This window comes from Schistocerca gregaria, chromosome 1, assembly GCF_023897955.1.
Source record: "Schistocerca gregaria isolate iqSchGreg1 chromosome 1, iqSchGreg1.2, whole genome shotgun sequence".
NCBI classification, from domain to species: domain Eukaryota; kingdom Metazoa; phylum Arthropoda; class Insecta; order Orthoptera; family Acrididae; genus Schistocerca; species Schistocerca gregaria.
In genome coordinates, this window is record NC_064920.1 from 105,954,998 (window position 1) to 105,977,544 (window position 22,547).

At 41.7% G+C, this 22,547-nt stretch overlaps 1 protein-coding gene across 1 annotated transcript in view; it reads right to left on the reverse strand.

The window, feature by feature from the left end:
- Positions 1-22,547, reverse strand: part of LOC126334525 (uncharacterized) — a 1,455,833-nt gene that overhangs the window by 615,336 nt on the left and 817,950 nt on the right. The gene's annotated exons all lie outside the window — the stretch shown is intronic.

The window sequence follows — 22,547 nt, forward strand, 5'->3', positions numbered from 1 at the left end:
AAATGTAATTTTGTTCTCACTTCTTTGTTTTATTTTTTATTTTTGAGTCTCTAACGTTGGATAACATGTGAAATTGTTATGTTTGTTTCAATTTTTCTTACACAGACAGTTTAGTCATTGCTATGGCGTTGTGCGAGGGTTGGTACATTAATAGTGGTAACTATTTACAGCTCGTACAGAATAGATACGTGTTTCAAAGTTTTACTGACCAGCATTGTGGTTCAAATGGCTCTGAGCACTATGCGACTTAATTTCTGAGGTCATCAGTCGCCTAGAACTTAGAACTAATTAAACCTTACTAACCTAAGGACATCACACACATCCATTCCCGAGGCAGGATTCGAACCTGCGACCGTAGCAGTCACGCAGCTCCGGACTGAAGCGCCTAGAACCGCACGGCCACTCCGGCCGGCACCACCACCAGCATTGTGTATAGCCCGTTGTCAGCGGTGTGGCAGTCTTAGGATACACTTAGCAGTGCCAGTTATGTTGAAAGTTCGAGCGGCGTGGTCTATTGCCCGACGAATTTGTAGCAATTCTGAAGCGAATGCCGTGAAGTGTTTCCTTCAGTTTAGAAATCGAACTCACGAGGGTTTAAGTCAGGAGAGTGCAGTAGGTCGTATAGCACTTAGCAGCCCCATCAGTCAAACAAATCAGTAACAGCTTGCACTGTACGTGCTTGAGCATTGTCCTGCAAAATGATGATCAGTTCCTACAGAAAGTGTCATCACATTTTACTCTGCTGTTTATTTTTACAACAGAATCGACGACCAGCTTAGAGACAGAAGTGATGACACTTTCTGCAGGACCTGACCATCATTTTGCAGGACAATGCTCAAGCACGTACAGTGCAAGCTGTTACTGATTTGTCTGACTGATGGGCTGCTAAGTGCTCTACCACCTACTGCACTCCCCTGACGTAAGCCCTCATGAGTTCAACTCGATTTCTTAACTGAAGGAAACACTTCACGACATTCGTTTCAGAACTGCTACAAATTCGTCGGGCAGTAGACCGCGCTGCTCGGGCTATCAACACAACTGGCACTGCTAAGCGTATTCTACGACAGCCGCACCACCGGCAACGGGTTATACACAATGCTGGTGATTACTCTGAAGGTCAGTAAAACTTTGAAACGCGTATCTATTTTGTACGAGCTGTAAATACAAAGATGACGCTATTAAAGTTACAACAGCCTATATGTGAACGGATAACAAAAACTCTTCTGGTAGGACTAAATACCTTCAAAATAAGTGTCTTGGATGCTCTGATACGTTGCAGTAATGGGCAGTCCGACGGGTTAAGGCTATGGCGTTGATGGGGTTGCAGAGTGGGCTAAATATGCAAAGAGATTTTTTTCGCTTGTGAACTGGGTGTGTTGTTGTCCTCACGTTCGTATCGTCATAATTGACATTCCAGTACTGAAATGGCTGAACGGGTACGTTCCGAAAGCCAATAAAATTGAAAAGAAACTAAATGATGAGGCGAACAACGCTGCCGCAATCCGTGCTGAGTTGCTGGACAACAACAACGGACCACTATATGACAGACACTTCCAGTCTTGTCACTGAAGGCTGAATGACTACTAAGGAAGTGACAGATAGTCTAAGTGTTAAAAAACAAAAACAAAAACCAAGTAATGTCCGAATAGGTCTTGAAGGCCCAACGGTACAAATCAGTGGCCATGTCATCCACAGCCCTTAGGCGTTACCGGATGCATACCTGGAGGCGCATGTGGTCAGCATACCACTCTCCCAGCCGTTGTCAGTTTTCGTTACCGGTGCCGTTATTTCTCAAACACGTAGCTACTCAAGTAGCCTTTCAAGGGCTAAGTGGACCCCGCTTGGCAACGGCACTTGGCATACCCGGGCGGTGACCCATCCAAGTGCTAACCAAGCCCGACAGCGCTGAATGTCGTTGATCTGACGGGACTCGGTGTTACCTCTGCGGCAAGGCGGTTAACTTTGTTTAAAACCAGGACTGAAGCGCCTAGAACCGCTCGACAATATCGGCCGGCTTCTAAACCTTGACCATGGTTTCTGCTTTAATAATATGGCCTTCTCCAGAAGTCATAAGCTTTTAAAAATAAAGTAAAACATCTTTAAGTTCAGTTCCGTTCGACAACATCAATAAAATAAAATAACGTCGACAGACATTAGCCTGTTTCGATCATAAGTAAAACTACATATGGCACTGTATATCCTCCGCCGTTACATCTGCCATTTGTAGTTTTACTTATGATCGAAACAGGCTTATGTCTGTCGAAGTTATTTTATTTTGTTGATCTTGACGCAGCCGCTGGGCTAAGATGTTTTTCATTTTTAAAAGCTTACGACTTCTGAAGAAGGCTATATTATTATACAGAAACCACGGGCAAGGTTTAGAATAAACATAATTAGTGCAACCGTGGGCTCTTTTTCATTCGAGACTCACGAATCAGTTTTTGACATCTTGTGCTACGTTTTGAAAATTATGAAGGTTGTCGCTGTAGTATTTCTTTCTGCTCATGGCGTCCTGCCACAAGTAGTGGAGGTCATCAAGACTTCCGTACGGCTGTTCTCAATACACTTGACTAACGCGCAGCCAATCAAACACTCGCTGCAGGTAAGAACTGGCTTCTCTGAACGTCACAAATGTTGAATATTTTTCTTCGCCGACGTTTAGTTACAGAAAATAAGTATTCCCATTAAAAAAATCCAGTAATGAAACATGATGTATCGCCAGACGAGGGGAAATAGTAGTCGCGGTAGTGGCAGGCAATAGCGCCCATACGATAGTTTGGATAGTTTAGTGCAAACCGGGGGGGGGGGGGGAGGGGGGGGTTATCTGGAAGACGAAACGCTACTTGCAAGTAGCCATAATAACGTTCCAGTTCCAGCTCTGTTGAAAACCTGCGTAATACCGATTTTTAAATCATATTTTTGAAAGAAGAACACCTTACTACGTAATATTTTTTCCTTCGCCTGAGAGCTAGGAGGTGCCGCGGCTTGCCCCCTTCTCCTTTCTCTTCCTCCGTTGCCGCTGGACATGGGCGCCCTTGGTAGCAGGAACTAACGTGGTCAAGCGAGTACCTACAGTCACATTACGATTAAAGTAGTCTGCTTCGAGCACAGAAGGTGAGGACAGAAAGTGTCTCCGTGAGCAGGTGCGATGGCTTCCAGTTATCGTTATTACATTTTTTGATGTTGAGAAAGAGGACTTATCGTAGCGGTGGGGATGGCGAAGCGAGATGCAGCCAAAATATTAAAGTTGAGCAACAGCATAGTTTGCAAATTACGTAAGCAGAGACATGAGGCTGAGCAGAGTGGATTTCAAGTTTCTACTCCAAAGAAGGAAAAGCAAGGTGCTCGCAATAAGTATACTGTTGATGATATGCATGAATTTAGCGAACAGTAGAAAGATATACTAACTTTGCGAAAACTACAGAGATGTTGTCGAACGGAACTGAACTTCAAATGTTTTTTATTCAAGACTTTGATCACAATATGAATTCTTTACACGATGACCGGTTTCAGTCTTTAATGACCATCTTCAGATCTTTTTTACACCATATCCTAAAGTCATAAGGCCATAATCGCATCCTCAAAACATATACACTACTGGCCATTATAATTGCTACACCACGAAGATGACGTGCTACAGATGCGAAATTTAACCAACAGAAGAACATGCTGTGATATGCAAATGATTAGCTTTTCAGAGCATTCACACAAGGTTGGCGCGGTGGCGACACCTACTACGTGCTGGCATGAGCAAAGTTTCCAACCGATTTCTCGTACACAAACAGCAGTTGACCGGCGTTGCCTGGCGAAACATTGTTGTGATGCCTCATGTAAGGAGGAGAAATGCGTACCATCACGTTTCCGACTTTGATAAAGGTTGGATTGAAGCCTATCGCGAAATTGCTGTTCGCGTTGGTTGAGATCCAATGACTGTTAGCAGAATATGGCATCGGTGGGTTCAGGAGGGTAATACGGAACGCCGTGCTGGATCCCAACGGCCTCGTTTCACTAGCAGTCGGGATGACAGGCATCTTATCTGCATGAGTGTAACGGATCGTGCAGCCACGTCTCGATCCCTGAGTCAACACATGGGGGACGTTTGCAACACAACAATCATCTGCACGAACAGTTCGACAACGTTTGCAGCAGCATGGACTGTCTGCTCGGAGACCGTGGCTGCAGTACACTTGACTCTGCATCACAGACAGGAGCGCCTGCGTCGGTGTACTCGACGACGAAATTGGGTGAACGAATGGCAAAATGTCATTTTTTCGGATGAATCCAAGTTCTGTTTACAGCATCATGATGGTCGCATCCGTGTTTGGCGATATCGCCGTGAACGCACATTGTAAGCGTGTATACTGGCGTATCACCCGACGGGATGGTATGGGATGCCATTGGTTACACGTGTTGCTCACCTCTTGTTCGCATTGACAACACTTTCAACAGTGGACGTTACATTTCATATGTTACCACGCGTTGCTCTACCCCTCATTCGATCCCTGTGAAACTCTACATTTCAGCTAGATAAAGCACGACCGCAGATTGCAAGTCCTGTACGGGCCTTTCGGGATACAGAAAATGTTCGACTGCTGCCCTTGCCAGCACATTTTCCAGATCTCTCACCAATTGGAAACGTCTGGTCAATGGTGGCCGAGAAACTGGCTCGTCACAGTACGCCAGTCACTACTCTTGATGAACTGTGGTATCGTGTTGAAGCTGCATGGGCAGCTGTACTTGTAGATAACATCCCAGCTCTGCTTGAATCAATGCCCAGGCGTATCAAGGCCGTTATCACGGCCAGAGGTTGTTGTTCTGGGTACTGATATCTCAGATTCTGTGCACCCAAATTGCGTGAAAATGTAATCACATGTCGGTTCTAGTATAATATATTTGTTCAATGAATAGCCATGTCTCAACTAGATTTCTTCTTGGAGTAGCAATTTTAATGGCCAGTAGTGTATATATAATCAGCAAAGCTTCGTTACATTACACCGTAAATAAATGCTGGGGAAGTGGGAAGAGTGTGAGTAATATTGTCGAATGAAATTAGCGGTGAGTGTTTAATTGTTATGCACGAAGGTAGTGACATGGATTTCATGATGGATTCACTTCTCACATACGATTCGAAAACCAAAACGTGCCTTTATTTTATAAAAATCTCAATTCATCTTTCCATGACGAAATAAGACACACAAATGCTGAAATATTTTCAAAGTTAACAGAAGAAAAGTATTTGGTGATAACTATACTACTCTTCATGACAAGGTAACGCGTAAACTGTTATATCCTGTTTCTCTTAACGGACAAACGCTATCATCTCATTCGTTTGCCGGTGACATAATATTCGGTAACTCACAATAAAATGGGTGCAGCCGACTTTTTAAAACCATCTATAACTGGATAGGCAAATAAAAATGTTAATACGGTGATTAAATAACGTGACAAAGAATTAGAAATAACCACAATTAATTGAGTGCAGAGAATGAATATAGTCATTTTGCAAAAGAATTTTTAAAAAATTTCATGGAAACTGTGCGGATTCGAACTTACAACCTTTGGCTTACCAAAAATATATCGTCGCCCCTACGTTACAGCAGTAATTTCAATTTTCAGAGCTCTGGTAGTGACCCAGGTCCCGCGTCCACTATCTGGCGTTCCAGCTTTCACAGTGTTCTGTAGGCTTTAGGTGGTTTTCCATTTTGACGTGGTTATTGGTATATGCTTTAACTTTTGTAACAGTACTTTATAAATTAAAATTAGTTCCTTGTTCTATAAATCGTCATTACTCTGGAACCAGTGGGCGGTTAGAAACTTTTACTACAAACAGAGATACAAAAACGGGTGGTACGCACGAAGTGTTTACTAGTATAATCTTTACTCCTTCGTAATATCGCTAGCCATTGTAAGTGTCAAAAATGTTGGATTACAATAGTATTCAACCAGTGACCACTACACAGTTATTTTCCATAAAGCGCATGATCCAGCAGAAGTAATAAAACACTCACGTATGGGTTTGACATTTATATATTTCTTCTTGAATAGCCTCCTCTCTCCATTAAAAACAAAAAATAACGAAGCCGCTGATAATCACACATCGCAGAATTCATTGAATCGGGACAGCAGATTTACATAATCCACTCTTGTTACACAAATCACACTCGGAAACCGATATTTTGTCGGCTTAGCAAAATAAGTTGAGGCCTAACAAGTAAACACGACACCGAACTTCGCTTTCGGATTTCAAAACAAGATTTTCGTCTTCCACAAATTGTGTCGCTTGTAAACGTGGTGATAGACAGGGAGCGTGCGTACACGTTTCGCCGGCCGGGGTGGCCGAGCGGTTCTAGGCGCTACAGTCTGGACCGCTACGGTCGGAGGCTCGAATCCTGCCTCGGGCATGGGTGTGTGTAATGTCCTTCAGTTGGTTAGGTTTAAGTAGTTCTAAGCTCTAGGGGACTGATGACCTCAGAAGTTATGTCGCATAGTGCTCAGAGCCATTTGAACCATTCGTACACATTTCCTGTTCGGTCACATGCTACGTTCCTTGACGTCTTCATCGACAACAAACTCATGTGGACACGACATGTTACGTACCTCACCGACAAAGTTAGTAACACTTGCGTATGCTTGCCCGAGTATGGTGGGGAGCGGAATTGACTCTATATGAGTTTTTGATTCGTTCTGTCTTAGATTATGGTAGCATTGTCTCTAGCACTGTAACGCAATCATCTTTGCGCAAGCTCGACGTCATCCATTATAGATTGATTCGTCTTGCCCTCGAAGTCACGAAATCAGCGCCCTCCTTCGCCCTGCTAGTGGGAGCATCCGTCAAGCCATTGACTGATATTTTTCTTTTTCGCCGATCTTCGATATCTGATGGTGCCTCTCTTAAGACAGAGTGTCTGTTCTCGAGACCCTCACAGATACCTCATGGACGACGAATGACGAGAACTCCTTTAACTGTTCGCAGTTACGAGAAATGGCGCCATCTCTTTCAGTTCGTTCTACAGGACACAAAACTCCTCTATTTTCCATTCCGGCCCCAGTGGCATACCTGCCGTTCAACATCACTCGCGACCTGAAGCATTTTCTCAGCGTACAATGGCTGCAGTACGCTCACATCTATACGAACGGTTCTAAATCTGTGGCGGGTGTGGAATGCTCCTTCTTTTGCTCTTCTAGTGGAGCCTACCAAATGTTTGCGCTTGCACCTGAATTTTCTATCCACACAGCGGAGCTACTGACCATCAGGGGAGCTATTCATTATCGTATCCGTACATTCAAGTTCGTCCCGATACTTGTGGACTCTCAAAGTGTGCTGCACACACTGCAGCATCCTTCGTTTGGTAAACATACCAACAGGTACGTTCTTGAGGACTTGTCGGCGGTAGGACACACGTAGACTTTGTGCATTGCCGGTCAATTGCTTTGGATTAATGAACATCATGACATTCTTCATAATGAACCTGTTGAGCGTCTTGCCAAGAGGTTTGTCACAGAAAGCCAGTTACGCCCAACGCCGATCCCTCATACGGATCTCACAACGACGAGACGGAAGGCCGCTGATCACTCTTGCAACTGTGAACGGCATGTCTCTCAGCAATCTAACAGCGGCCACCTGGCAGCCGTGCAACCGAACATCTCTTCTCGACCATAGTTTGCCTCTGTGCAGCTTCGTAGACGTAATGAGATTTCTACAACTCGCATGAGGCTGGGTCACGTGTGTTACTCCGAGTACCTATTGAATAACGGTTGAAGATTATCACGTCTGGACTCTGCAGTAAGGATACATCTACATCTACGTGATTACTCTGCTATTCACAATAAAGTGCCTAACAGACGGTTCAATGAACCACCTTCATGCTGCCTCTCTACCGTTCCACTCTTGAACGGCACGCGGGAAAACGAGTACTTAAATTTTTCTGTGTGAGCCCTGATTTCTTTTATTTTATCGTGATGATCATTTCTCCCAATGTAGGTGGATGCCAACACAATGTTTTCGCAATCGGAGGAGAAAACTGGTGATTGAAATTTCATGAGAAGATCCCGTCGCAACGAAAAACGCCTTTGTATTAATGATTGCCACTCTAATTCACGTATAATGTCTGTGACACTTCTGGAAATCTAAGAATATGGAATCAATTTGACATCCTCTGCTGATAGCACTTATTACTTCATGAGTATAAGGAGCTAGTTCTGTTTCACAAGAACGATATTTTCTGAATCCGTGCTATGTTCCAATAAATCGTTGTCTTCGATGTACTTCATACACAACGACAATAGCGGATCTTAACCACATCAAATTGACATGTTCCAAATATACAATTGCACAGTCAGACTTGAATAAGAAATTGGTTCCGAGATTTTACCGCCTCTCCATCAGTGTTCGTGTTTTACTCTACCGTTTTTATAAATGTGAGGGGAAATTGGTCACAGACTATTTCAAAGCCACCGGCAGCTGCCGAGGTCTTCGTTTTCACATGACATCAGACCGGTTCGTAAAACTGTATTTTAATATGCGTACATACCTCTACTTGTACATTCATTTTCATTGTTGCTCTGTTGAGCATTTTTTGTCATTGCCCTACTGGCAGTAATGTACGTACGGTTGTTTGCTTTGTTTCCGATTTTGAGTTTTTGTTTTAAGTATGTCTATATGCTACACTTCTCACTTTGTTATATGATGATATTTGTTCCTCAGCTATTGTTGTACTTATTGTATGATGTTCGGTGTTTGCCCTTTCATGTTTCGTCTCTTACTGTATTAGCGCATGTATGTTTGTCGTAAAGTTGGTGTATAGTGCTGTTTGGAAGTCTGCTCCATTGTCGTTGTAAATACTGCCACCGGCTGTCTGGTGTTTGTCTAATTGGGCTTTTATTTTACTTTAAAAGTGTGTTTGTATGCTAACTTCGTAATCTTGTGCTTTTCTAATTTTTTGCGATTATGGTTGCTTTGGCACATTACAACCGTTGTTGGCTGTATGGTCCTCGTGAACCATAAACGAAACAACGAAATGAAAAGAATAGATAGGGGGCGCGCGACGCCGGCCCACTTGTAAGAATGCTGGAGCGTACGTCAGCATTACTTTCCCTTCCTGTTCCTCTGGCGCAACGACGACGATGCTGCCACCGTGGCGAGATTACCACTTCTCTTTATTGGAAAGCCAATGTTGTCATACAGATGATGATTTCATCACGTCACAATATGGAGTTTGTGGGCACGAAGCGTTCACATAAGTGAAATAAACATTAGCTACTGTTGGATTTCAGCAACGTTCCACTAAATTTGAGCAGTACGAAGCAAAATCAGTGTCTACAGAATATTCTGAACCGAACAGACGCCCTGCTCCTTTACTGCTTACGAAGTTGAAGTGACATATTTCGTGTTCTTGTAAGAGAGTTTGCGAACTACGAAAAAGTAGTCTTTCAAGGCACCGCCACAATAAAGTTGTATTAAAAACGAGGTCTTTTTGTTACTGTTTGTTACAGTGAAACATCATAAACGGTACGTCGGTGGTTTAAAATTTTTCGATTCTTTCTAAAGTAAATAAATAAATAAAGTGGACCCTAAATTAAAAAAAAATCAGTTCAGTCTTAAGACCCGATGAATCTTTTCTTCTATGATTTAATCCAGAACGGCACAGATGTTTGGGCAAGATCTGTGGTTAACATTCGGTTATTTGATCACGCAAGTCTTTCCTACACTCAGTTACAGCTGTCTTTCTTTTGTTCAACAGCGAACCAGTATCTTTCTTACAGTCCCAACACTAACCACGCTTCCCTTATCTCCATTACTATTTTCTTTCCTCTTTCCTCTTTCCTCCTGCTCCGTTACTTCTCGTACTTTTCCGAGCCAAATTTCGTGTCTGGATTTTATCCCTTCTGTACTGCTACCGCAAATTTTCCTAAGACATCATAATTCCTATTCGACAAATACTTAATGAGGGAATTACGTAACGCAGTATTCATTACATTGCAATTTCTGAAATATATATCTGTTACTATATCAATTGTTTTACTTCTTTTGCCACTGGCCAGCTAAGGACTACATTTAAACCACTAAAGTCAGCTCTGCGCTTTCTGCAGTGCTCCTTGTCCAATTTTTTCTTTCTCTCTTCGGCTGTCCATGTACTTCCCAGTATCTTTGGAATTGTATTTTCTTGGAAACATCTCCGCCTGTTAATTTTCTTCTTATATTACTAATGGCAATATCTTGCATGTCTTCATGCGTTTTCCTAAACCAGTTCGGTTCGTCTTTTAATTTTTCAATACACTATATTATTTTTCTTGCTAGCCTACTAATACTGAGTCTTTGGATGTTTGTATAGAAATTAGTCTTGTTTCTCTAATTCGTCTGAAATATTTTCTGCATTCTTGTATACTATTGTGTTACAGTCTCATTTAAACGCTTCTGCAGTTGTCTTCATTGCAACCTTTCTTTCATTTTTCATGACCTCATTTTTTATTTATCCAAAAATTAGTGTTTCTCACTCAAATGTGGATTCAGTCTGAACTACAGTCTTGCAGTGATCAACTGTTGTATTTGTAGAGAATGATTTTTTTATTATAAAATTTTTGTGAAGTGAAATGATTATCGCATCCTTCAAATCCTTGCTCTGATGACTGCTTTTTTTACCTCTTTCTGCACCTAGAAACTTAAATTGGTCCGTTCTTTTGATATTTCTGTTATCTGTGTAAAATGTGGATGGCGCTGTTTTGTTGTTTGTCATTACCTAGGTTTCTACTTTTTTTGAAAGGAAATTTGTAGTCCTGTATTACCTGCTGTTTGTTTAAACTTTTCTGTCTGATTTTGCTAAGCACTCAGTTTTGAGATTAACCCCTTTCCAGCCGCTCTGTCTTCCAAATTTGATATTAGATTCTTCCAATTCCTTCCTCCAGTCTACGATCACTTTTACAAGTGTATGGTTAAGCAAGATTGGATCAGAAAGTCTCCCACGAAGTTCAATTTAGATTTTGCATTTGTTAGTATTTATTTTAAGGGATACTGTGTTTTCCGATTACTTTCAGAGTTCTAAATAACGTCTATCAGTCTATAGAGTGATAAAGCTTTTTAGAATCTACAATATGTCACCAGTATTCATTAGCTCTTTTCGTCTTTTATTGAGATTATTGATTTGTTATGCTGAGGACCTACGCCCAATCTCATATATTGTGCTAATTGTAGACATAGTTCAATTCTTCTGAAAGTGCTGGAGATATGATCTTGTATCCTACATGAATTAATGATTTTATTGACATCTGTTATGTCACTTTTCTTGAGTAGTGGGTGGGTTGTTGCTATCTTGTAATCGTTTGGCACCGTTCCTTCTTACCAGTTTTCTACCATTAGTTTAAATGTTTTTAGTACTAATGTTTCAAAATTCTCCACTGAATTCATAATTGTTCTTAAATCCTCCTTATTTGAAAGGTCTATTTGTTTCTTGGATTCCTTAGATTTTTTAAGTTCCAGTCTTCCTTTCAGTGCCTCAAAATTTAGTAATTTATCAAAGCATTTGGTTAAAATTTTGGTGTTGTCCCCGCTGTTGCTACCAGATTACCTTCTCATTCCGGAAGCACTGACCTTATGGCTGAAATTTCTTCTTAAATAACTGATGAAAATTTCTTTTATTGTTTTTCTTGAAGTTTTGATCACTTGTATTTCTTCCCAACTTCCTGAATCCAGATTTCTCAGTGTCTTGATGAATTCCATATTATTTTCTTCACGTGTTAACGTGTCAAATTTTTCCATCTCTTGGGAATCTTTTTTACTTTCTTTGCTGAGATGTAATAAACAGTTCTTTCATTGATCTACGTTTTGTATTTTTACATTAATTACGTTTTTGTAATTCCGCATTTCTTATCACATTATCAGTCTGGAATTCTCATGTTGTTGGTTGATCTCCCTGTTTACCCTTTTTTAGGAAATTTCTTTGAATTATGTTGACATTATTTCCATAGGATAATTTTCACATTAATTTTTCCCATTTGTATTCATTCAGTGTCTGCAAAAATAGCTGCTGCAATTGTTTTGTATAACCTTTCTTTACCAATTTGAGCATTAAAATGCCCGTAATAGTTTTTTTACGTTTTTTTTTCTCGTGGTTAATCTATATATCCTTGCAATTGTTCCCACAAGTGTTCTAATTTTCTGAGTTTTTGCTGCTATTCTCATTTATTGATGCCTGTACACTAAGTAATATGTACCCCTTATTTGCTATTTGAATCTATTATTCTAATTCTTATTGCTATGTGTTGCGAAATTTTAACGATAGAGGTGTCTGTTTACATGTATGGCAGGGCCTGTGTTGCTAATCTTGCCAGATAAAATAAATACTCGAGTAAGTAAAAATAAAAATAAAGTGAAAATGTATAGAATCGTGATATAAACCCTTCGAGACGCTTTATTCAGTCAGTGTACCAACTGATTGCGAATTAGTGAAACTCTTGTTTGAGGTCAACTTGCTACAAACCAGCTAGAAACACAAGCTTTATAGAGAGATACATGACGTAGTCGCATAATCTGTTGCGTTCTGCACTGTGAATATTTTCAATACTCGTACGTGGCATGTTCGAAAGTTTATTTTCTTGTACAAATATATTAGTAATAATGTTTTGTCTAGGAGAAGATGAAATATTTTCAAACATTTCTAGCCAGTACGTTAAGCGCGTCTGAACCCATTAATGCGTTTACAGTGTACTTCAGGGTATTCCCTGGTAAGCTCTTAGGCTCGCTTTTGAAGATAACGAAACTGTTCCATGCGTGTCCATTTTCAAAAGTAAAAACTGCGTGGTTGGCGGGCCAGATGTAGCAGACAACTGTCACCTCAGCTGCCGACCACGCTGGGGAGCACAGCCTGTGTTACGGTTTCCGAGCGGGCACAAGCCACGCTGGAAACAACGTGCACGATGTATGGATGCAGAGTCTCGCGGCGATAACATTGAATAAAATGTTCTCGGCTTTCCAACAGCGTCAATTGCTTAAAACTACACGACCTTTCGGCCAAGCACTCCTTGGCCATTGTCAAGTGGTATGACTGTCATGTTGTTGTTGTTGTTGTTGTCTTCAGTCCTGAGACTGGTTTGATGCAGCTCTCCATGCTACTCTATCCTGTGCAAGCTGCTTCATCTCCCAGTACCTACTGCAACCTACATCCTTCTGAATCTGCTTAGTGTACTCATCTCTCGGTCTCCCTCTACGATTTTTACCCTCCACGCTGCCCTCCAACGCTAAATTTGTGATCCCTTGATGCCTCAAAACATGTCCAACCAACCTATCCCTTCTTCTAGTCAAGTTGTGCCACAAACTTCTCTTCTCCCCAATCCTATTCAACACCTCCTCATTAGTTACGTGATCCATCCACCTTATCTTCAGTATTCTTCTGTAGCACCACATTTCGAAAGCTTCTATTCTCTTCTTGTCCAAACTAGTTATCGTCCATGTTTCACTTCCATACATGGCCGCACTCCAAACAAACACTTTCAGAAACGACTTCCTGATACATAAATCTATATTCGATGTTAACAAATTTCTCTTCTTCAGAAACGCCTTCCTTGCCATTGCCAGTCTACATTTTATATCCTCTCTACTTCGACCATCATCAGTTATTTTACTTCCTAAATAGCAAAACTCCTTTACTACTTTAAGTGTCTCATTTCCTAATCTAATTCCCTCACCATCACCCGATTTAATTTGACTACATTCCAATATCCTCGTTTTGCTTTTGTTGATGTTCATCTTATATCCTCCTTTCAAGGCACTGTCCATTCCGTACAACTGCTCTTCCAAGTCCTTTGCCGTCTCTGACAGAATTACAATGTCATCGGCGAACCTCAAAGTTTTTACTTCGTCTCCATGAATTTTAATACCTACTCCAAATTTTTCTTTTGTTTCCTTTACTGCTTGGTCAATATACAGATTGAATAACATCGGGGAGAGGCTACAACTCTGTCTCACTCCTTTCCCAACCACTGCTTCCTTTCATGCCCCTCGACTTTTATGACGGCCATCTGGTTTCTGTACAAATTGTAAATAGCCTTTCGCTCCCTGTATTTTACCCCTGCCACCTTTAGAATTTGAAAAAGAGTATTCCAGTCAACATTGTCAAAAGCTTTCTCTAAGTCTACAAATGCTAGAAACGTAGGTTTGCCTTTTCTTAATCTTTCTTCTAAGATAAGTCGTAAGGTCAGTATTGCCTCACGTGTTCCAACATTTCGACGGAATCCAAACTGATCCTCCCCGAGGTCCGCATCTACCTGTTTTTCCATTCGTCTGTAAAGAATTCGCGTTAGTATTTTGCAGCTGTGACTTATTAAACTGATAGTTCGGTAATTTTCACATCTGTCTGCACCTGCTTTCTTTGGGATTGGAATTATTATATTCTTCTTGAAGTCTGAGGGTATTTCGCCTGTCTCATACATCTTGCTCACCAGCTGGTAGAGTTTTGTCATGACTGGCTCTCCAAGGCCGTCAGTAGTTCCAATGGAATGTTGTCTACTCCGGGGGCCTTGTTTCGACTCAGGTCTTTCAGTGCTCTGTCAAACTCTTCACGCAGTATCGTATCTCCCATTTCGTCTTCATCTTCATCCTCTTCCATTTCCATAATATTGTCCTCAAGTACATCACCCTTGTATAAACCTTCTATATACTCCTTCCACCTTTCTGCCTTCCCTTCTTTGCTTAGAACTGGGTTGCCATCTGAGCTCTTGATATTCATACACGTGGTTCTCTTCTCTCCGAAGGTCTCTTTAATTTTCCTGTAGGCAGTATCTATCTTACCCCTAGTGAGATAAGCTTCTACATCCTTACATTTGTCCTCTAGCCATCCCTGTTTAGCCATTTTGCACTTCCTGTCGATCTCATTTTTGAGACGTCTGTATTCCTTTTTGTCTGCTTCATTTACTGCATTTTTATATTTTCTCCTTTCATCAATTAAATTCAATATTTCTTCTGTTACCCAAGGATTTTTAGCAGCCCTCGTCTTTTTACCTACTTTATCCTCTGCTGCCTTCACTACTTCATCCCTCAGAGCTACCCATTCTTCTTCTACTGTATTTCTTTCCCCTATTCCTGTCAATTGTCCCCTTATGCTTTCCCTGAAACTCTGTACAACCTCTGGTTCTTTCAGTTTATCCAGGTCCCATCTCCTTAATTTCCCACATTTTTGCAGTTTCTTCAGCTTTAATCTACAGGTCATAACCAATAGATTGTGGTCCGAGTCCACATCTGCCCCTGGAAATGTCTTACAACTTAAAACCTGGTTCCTAAATCTCTGTCTTACCATTATATAATCTATTTGATACCTTTTAGTATATCCAGGTTTCTTCCACGTATACAACCTTCTTTCATGATTCTTAAACCAAGTGTTAGCTATGATTAAGTTGTGCTCTGTGCAAAATTCTACTAGGCGGCTTCCTCTTTCATTTCTTAGCCCCAATCCATATTCACCTAATATGTTTCCTTCTCTCCCTTTTCCTACACTCGAATTCCAGTCACCCATGACTATTAAATTTTCGTCTCCCTTCACTATCTGAACAATTTCTTTTATTTCATCGTACATTTCTTCAATTTCTTCATCATCTGCAGAGCTAGTTGGCATATAAACTTGTACTACTGTAGTAGGTGTGGGCTTCGTATTTATCTTGACCACAATAATGCGTTCACTATGCATGACTGTCATAAGCTCGTGTAATTTTAAGCAATTGACGCGGTTGGAAACGCGAGAACATTTTATTCAACGTGCACGATGCTCCTCTCACTTCCTTACCAGCACCGTATCGCTAGTAATGACGTCACGCTTCCTGACGTATTCTACCGGCTGCCAGCTCTCCCTGTTGCGATGGCTGGTGGGCCGAGGAAGTGGGTGGAGTAGCGGCGTGTGCAGAGGCCCGCTACCGCGTGCTCTTGCGTCGCTTCCAAACGGAAGCCGGACAAAGTGCGTGGCGGTGGCGGCGCTAACGCAATAATACCCGCCCGGCGGGGCTTCCCGTTCTGTGGACGGCAGGCGGTGTCGCACACATCAGGAACCACGACCAGAGCAACGCGCAGTTACTTTAGGCACCTCATGCCGCGCTATTGCGGGCCCTTGGGCTCTGTACTATGCTGAGCTTGCTAGTGTAGCACGTGTATGTTCCACTACTCACAATGGCGATGGGCAAGGTTGGAGGAGTATATTAATACATAAACAATGGATAACCGTAGAATACGCTAAGCGTATTATGTAATTGCATATGTGACTTCCAAATACTCGAGAAGTACATCTATTGTATTTAAAAAAGGAACACACCTCAAATGAAAAATCGCACAATGTTAAGACATCCTTGTCACATAGATGTGCATAGCAGTAACGAAAATATCCCTGCAAAAATTATAAATCTTACAGAATTAAAGATGCTTAATGTTCTGACAGAAAGACCTCAGAGTCTAGGACATTCACTCTGATGGTCCGAAGAATTGAGTACGAACAAATAAAACGAAATCTCTTCTAAATTGATAATGGTTCAACGTTAATCGCCCGACACAAGTTGGTGCACAGGGATTTTTCCCTCTTTAAATTTATGTATCCTCATCATTCCCAACTCAGTATACAGAGTGACTATAATTAAAGTTGAACTTTAAAAACTCTGTAGAAATAACACCACTGGTCATAATGACATCAAATTTGGGGCAAAACGTATGGGAGAAAAAAAATAGTATGAAAATTGATCAGTAGATGGGGCTGTATATGTCAAAATACGTAAATGAAAACACCTGTCACGCGCACAACCCACTAAAGGTGGTATAAACACGCCGGGTACACGGCTTTCCCTTCTTTCACGTCTGCGATGTTCTCCATGACTGTCTCAATACAGAATCTCGCTCTGCTTGTAAAACTGTATTACAAGAACGATGTCTGTGCACACGTCGCTCTGCATAGGTTCCGAACACTGAATGGTTTGAAAAAATGCGTTGTTACGATAACTGCCGTGGGTCTGGAGAAAATGATTCGGAAATTCGAAAAGACGGGTTGTTTCGGTGCGCAACCTGGTGGGGGCAGGAAGCGAATTGATTCGACATCTGTGGAAGCCGTGGCTACAGCCATAAAGGAGGAGACGACTGGTGGTGTGCAAACGCATAGTGCACGGAGAATTGCCCCAACACTAGACATACTCGTGAACAGTGCGCGTAAAATCCTACGAAACATTCTTCTTCGGTTCCCATTCAAAATTACCCATGTGCACGAGTTGTTTCCTGTTGACATGCCAGCAAGAGAGACCTTCACTTTAGAATTTCTTGCTCACATGGAAGTGGACAAGGATTGGCCGTGAAAGATTTTGTGGACAGACGAAGCCAACTTCCATCTGACAGGGTATACACACAATAGTCGAATATGGGCAACGGAAAAGCCACATGCAAATCAACCAGTACTACTTCATTCTGAATAGGTCATTGCATGGTGCGGGTTTACGGCATCATTTACCATAGGGCCATATTTTTTCGACGAGACAGGTGCTTCCGACACTGTTACCTGTACCGTCACTGGTAAGCGCCATGAGTGTCTTTAGCGCAAACACGTCATTCCAGCTCTTCAACAGCGTGGATGTTTGGATGGGACAATTTTTATGCAAGATGGCGCACCTCAGCACATTTGCAAATCCAGTTAAGCAACTGCTTAATCGCCATTTGATATGCCATTTCACCACAGCCTGGCCGTCCCGATCACTTACTCTTAATCCGTATGACTTCTGGCTGTGGGGCTATCTGAATGATGTTGTGTTAGTGTCCTGAATGCAAACTTAGCTGCATTGAAGGCACGCATTGCGCAACACGTTCTGAACGTGACCCCGGAAACACTTCGATCAGTTGTGGAACATCGACCCGACCTCACACCACCAATTCCACCAGTATCTCATTTGCTACCTCCCGAACTTCATAGCAGCTCTCTTTAAAAACTTGCACAACTGGAGCTCCTTGCCGTGGAAAAGGCGAGGAGACAAAGTCTTATCGTCGCACTGTGTCATCACATTACAGTACCAGATTTCGACCTTCCCTCACCAACGTCAAATAATGCTGAAAGTAGAGGGACAGAGGTCGAAACTGAAATGACCTTTGCAGGAGTACCCTAAGGATCGAACTTGTCCCTTGCAATTTTTAAATTCTGTATAACCGACATTCCATCCAAGAACAGCATGGTGCTTGACCAGTTTGCAGGTGATACGGCGCCTCTCACCAGTGGCCTTAGCTACACAGCGCACGTTCGCTGACTTCAACCCCAGTTCTCGGCAATGCAAGTAACGTGTAGGAACAGCAAAGTGCAGCTATATCCCCTGAAGTGCACCGCTATCTATTTTGCATCCGAGGGACCCACGACAGGCGCTGACTTTTTCTATATTTGTTTAACTCTTAATTAATAAATCCTGTGCTCGTTTGTATGCAGGAACGAAAGAAGTGTGTAAAAAAGTACGAATATAATTTGAAAGTTCTCTCGTGTACAGCCCGAAAACAAGGCTGAATTAAATACAGGGTGTTTCAAAATGAATATACGGGTTTTATGGCTTTGTAGCGTATATTAAATTAACCTTACAATTATAAATAATAAACCAAATGAAAGAGAAACGCAAACAAATTTTCTTACAATTATTCAGTGTGAACATCGATCACGCATTGAATCGATAGTCGAGTTGTTCCGAAACCATGATCAATGTTTCAGGAGGAACTGTTGCAAAAACTCTCTCTCTAAAGTCGGATAGATCAGCTGGTATCGGAGGCGTATACACATGATCGCGTCAGATCGTGTGTGAACGTGGAGTTCATGCATAAAATGCTATGTCAACCGGCTCCTATCACCAAATCCACCGGTCGGATACAACGTCGTTTAACCAGTCACGTTCTGAGTTATGCCAGTGAGCCGGCGCAGCATCTGCCTCCCAAATAACGATGCGTTGTTCCGCTTCTTCCCGTTGAGCCACGGGCCATAGCTGTAACACATCAAGATAACAAATATCAGTTACTGTTGATTCACCGTAAAAGAAAGGCCCATAAACCTTCCGCGGGGATATTTCTTGGGGCTAAGCGTGACAGACTCGCACTCGTTCACCACGTTTCTGTCACACTTTGTCATTCCATACATTTCCCACTGCGCACAGGTATACAAACAAAACTGTTAGAAAAAAAAATGGCTCTGAGCACTATGGGACTCAACTGCTGTGGTCATTAGTCCCCTAGAACTTAGAACTACTTAAACCTAACTAACCTAAGGACATCACACACATCCATGCCCGAGGCAGGATTCGAACCTGCGACCGTAGCAGTCGCACAGTTCCGGACTGCGCGCCTAGAACCGTGAGACCACCGCGGCCGGCAAAAAACTGTTAGAGTTGCTCTTTCATTTGGTGTATTATTTACAATTGTAAGTTGAACGTAATAAATGCTACAACGCCTTAAAACCAGTATCTTCATTTTGAAGCACCCCTATACTACCACAAATATGCTCGTTATATGACAAGGTGACGTCGATGTTGCCCGTACTGCCAGAAATTAAGATAACTATGAGGTATTACGAAGAAAAATTAAAATTCAGAGTGAACAAAAAAGAGCTTTAATGTGTGCCGAAGACATTACAAATAGGCAGAGAGGGCAAATCTATTAGATCAGTGGGACGGAGTGGACAATGTCTTTAAAAAATAGTTGTGAGATTAACATCGGTAGAAGTAAAACAAAGATAGTGGAATACAGTCCAGTAAAACCAAGTGATACTGAGGGAAATCATTGGAATCAATGGTAGACGAGATTTGCTATTTGGTAGAAAAATAATTGACTATGGAAGAAGGAAGGAAAATTTGAAATACAGACGGGAAATAGCATTAACACTTTTTTCTGAAAAACAAAATCATATATTAACATCGATGTAGATTTTGGGTTTAAGATGTCTTTTCTGAAAGTATTTGCTTGGAATGTGCACTCGTACGGAATGAAACATATGCAATACGTAGAAACAAGATAGAAGATTCTGAAACACGATGTATCACAATATTATCGAAAATTTCATCAGCACATCCGATAACTAATGAAGAGTAGCTCCGTTAATTGAGGGAGGGCGGTTGGAGGAGTTTCTTGGATAAATTTGATTTTAAAAAAATGGGGCATATTAATTGTTCAAATCCTGAGGCATCAATGATTAGTTGTCTTTGTGATGGAGGGAAGTGTCAGGGGTAATAGACTAATTAGGGGAGGAGATAATTAACTTTGCAACGCTAAACAGGTTAAAGGAAATGTATAATACTACAGTTATTAGCTGATACAGACTATTGCGTTGGACAGGATACCATGGAGAACTTCGAAAGCAGCAACAACACCGTATTACTACTTGTTCTCTTGTACTGTCATCTCAAGAAATCTGACTTGTGCCGGTATAATACATACACTCTAGAGGAATTTCCAACTACTCACACAGACAACAGCGGTACTCCTTTTATCCTCGTTAGAAAATCTCACACTCCTGAAAAGCGTACAAATTTGAATTCCTGGCCCAAGGAGAAAAGCTTTTCCACATCTGCAAAAATCCTGCTGTAGAATCGTTTTTCTATCATACAAGGAACATTTACATGGCGGTTTGGTCGCCTTTAACTGCTTTCACGTTACGGTTCTAATGAGAGGCGAGTGAGGACAGATATCGGTTAAAGTTTTGAAGAATTTGTGATTGTGTCAGATTAAAATAAAGTGTTAACAACTTAGTCAATCCGACCATGAAGTGTCATTTTTCCCTCAGTTAATGTTATCTAATAGAAAACTTCCGTGATCCTTCTGTCATTCACTCTCCTCAATTCATATCCTGGCCACTTCCTGGGAGGGGATAGAGGGAGGAGCAGTGAAGGGAGGAAGGCGGATGGAGGACAGGGTAGACGTCTTTGAAATGCGCATGAACTCACGTAGATATTCTGTTTACATTATACTTGCGAATTTGTCTCAGCATCACAGAAACAGTTTACGTACTGCGTCTTATCACAATCATTTCCTGTGTATTGCTACAATGTCCAGATTTGTTCAGATAATAGTATAATGTGGACTCCAGAGCCTAATTTCTAACTGAAGACTGTATATTGCTCTTTGTTTGAACATGTAAAGCCGCATTTTTGTCAGAAATTCTGCGTGGAGATATGCTTCAGACTGCCCTTTATTGATCTTGGTATAGTATGCCGAATACTACTGCGCCCTGCGTACGCAGTGGTGCATCGCTAACCAAAAAAGCGTTTGTCAACGGTCCTACAATCTCTGATTTCGAATGTCTGTGCCGATAGCTACCCAAAAGTTCTTACCCAGTGTAACGTACAAACCATTTATCCAAAAATAACGGGCTTTGTAAAGTACACAGAAAACGCAAGATCATTAACTCAATTAGGTGTAGACAGATTGTGGTTTGCTAGCTTTGTTGATAAAATGTGGTTCGTTATGAAGGCAGTATTTTGCACCCCTAATGCACAGTGGGAGGACGTAGGAGGAGTGGATTCTCTGAGGCGTTCCCGCCTAAGGAAGTCGATTGAAATGGGACGAGATAAGAATCACCTATTTTGCATTGCTAAGGTGACCGTGACCAAAACTATACTAAAGGCTATCACTGGGGCGATAAGAAGTAGAATACTCATCAGCGCAACGCTGCCATCCCCTTGCTGGAAACTGCAGAGGGTGGCTCCAGACACGTAACGACCTCGTTGTCATATGAAAAACTGCAAAGTGAACATCCCCTGGTAATTCTGCAGACATCTGGCAGTCAAGATGCTCTAGTCTGATACTACCTATACAAGAAGCACGAAACAAAAGCAGACTGGACAGGGCTAAAAACATACACCGACGGAAAAATCGTAACATTAGAAAATAATTACTGTAGAGTAACGAAATTTGTGGAATACATTCGTCTTGATGACATATGTAAGAGATTAACTCTGCAAGATCGCAAGTTGTTCCATGCCTGTTCCACATGGGTGGTCAGTGCGAGGATGCTTAATGCTGTTTGTGGATGTCGCTGGATTTGTCGTCCGATGATGTGCACGATTAGAGACAGATCTGGCGATCGAGCAGTCCAAGGCAAAATGTCGACACTGTGTAGGGCATCTTGGGTTACAGCAGCGGTATGTGGGAACATTCCCCGGAGTACGGTTCATGAATGGCAGCAGAAGAAGTAGAATAACCAGGTTGACGTACAAATTTGCAGTCATTTATTTATTTATTTAATTATTGTTCCGTGGGACTAAATTAAGGATAAGTCTCCATGGTCATGGAACGAGTCAATACATGAAATTATAACAAGATAGTGGAAACAGATAAAATGAAATATAAAAAACATATTCAGGCGACAAGTCGGAAGTTTAAATAAAGAAAATCAACAATGTAACACAGGAATTTGCTTAATTTTTTAGCTCTTCCAGGAGCTCCTCGACAGAATAGAAGGAGTGAGCCATGAGGAAACTCCTCAGTTTAGACTTAAGAGAGTTTGGGCTACTGCTATGATTTTTGAGTTCTTGTGGTAGCTTATTGAAAATGGATGCAGCAGAATACTGCACTCCTTTCTGCA